The following is a 1,325-nucleotide window of genomic DNA, read 5'->3' on the forward strand; positions in this document are numbered from 1 at the left end:
GTTCCCGGTGTGTTGGATGGTGCTGTTTGCCACGCAGGATGCAAATGCTGCTCCATTTCTGCATTCACTTTAAAGCAGCTTTCTTCCACCTGTAACACAAGCACCCTTTGAGAGCTCATTTCTGTCCTAAATTCTCCTGAGAATTTTGAGATTTATTTATCTACAGCCAAATGAGAAAAATAAAAAGGAAGAGGGGGGGGAAATACGGTTAATAAACTATCAGAGCTGAGCTTCACTGGGAAAGGAGATGTGCAGCAATGGAGTTCAAGCAGGTACCGTTGCCCTTCCCCTGCTCACGCCAGCAGCCGGCATCTGTCCCTCCTAATTTCTGCTTTTGATCATGTCCCCTTTCTTGGACATCGCTCTTGTCACCAGCTGGGTCTGTTACTGCCCTCTAATGAGGGAAACCAAAACTGCAATCTTTTTGTTAATTTTCCTTTGGAAAGCTGCAGGACTCCTTTGTGCCGGCAGCTGGGCCAGGGAGACAGTGAGGCTGGGTAGGACACCGGCATCAATGGAAAACACATTATTTGTGTTTGCAAATCCATGCAAAGACACCCAGCACAAGATCTGAGATCTGACCTCCCCCTCCTTCAGAGTCCTGAAGAACCAGCAGCTTTTGGAAAGAGCCAAACCCACTCCCTCTGCCACCACTTTCATCAGCTCACAAGAGCTCAGCTTTAGCCACATCTGCAAAGTCATATAAAAACTGCCCAGAGCATGGCGGGGCTGGGGGTCTCCCTCACTCGCTGCACTGCCAAAACATCACCAAAGGTCCTCTGCTCTCCAGCCTTGGGCAGCGAGTGAGCAGCAAGAGGATACCTGCATCTCCTGGTGGGACAAAGTGCTGGATGTAAGGGGATGGTGACCCCTGAGTGACCAGGATGCTCCTGTCCTGGTTAATCACAGGCCATGCAGGGACACCAGGACACGGGGGCAGTGATGGCAGCAATGACCCTACGGCATCTGAGAGGTTCAAACTGCTCTCCAGGTCATGCTCTGCGGGAGGTGAGGGGGCAGCCCCAGCCTCTGTGGGCAGCTCCTGGGGGATCCCAGGTCCCGTCCCATCCTACCCCTCTGTCTGAAGCACATCTTCCTGTGGTGGATGGCTGCTCAAGTGTCGCAGCCTGATGTCTCGGGTACGGTTTCAAGCTCCGTTTTGGCTGTGCCTGCCCGTAGCCTGGCCTTGGGCCAATGCCTCGCTGCTCTGAGCTTTGCCTGGGACTGCTCGGGGTGAGCAGGGACACTGCGGCCACCCGGCTGCTCTTCACAGCCGGCTGTCTGGGAAAAACAACTGCAGAATATTGCTCACCAAAAAATGGCTT

The sequence above is a fragment of the Strix uralensis genome, chromosome 11 (assembly GCF_047716275.1).
Source record: "Strix uralensis isolate ZFMK-TIS-50842 chromosome 11, bStrUra1, whole genome shotgun sequence".
Classification (NCBI taxonomy): Eukaryota; Metazoa; Chordata; class Aves; order Strigiformes; family Strigidae; genus Strix; species Strix uralensis.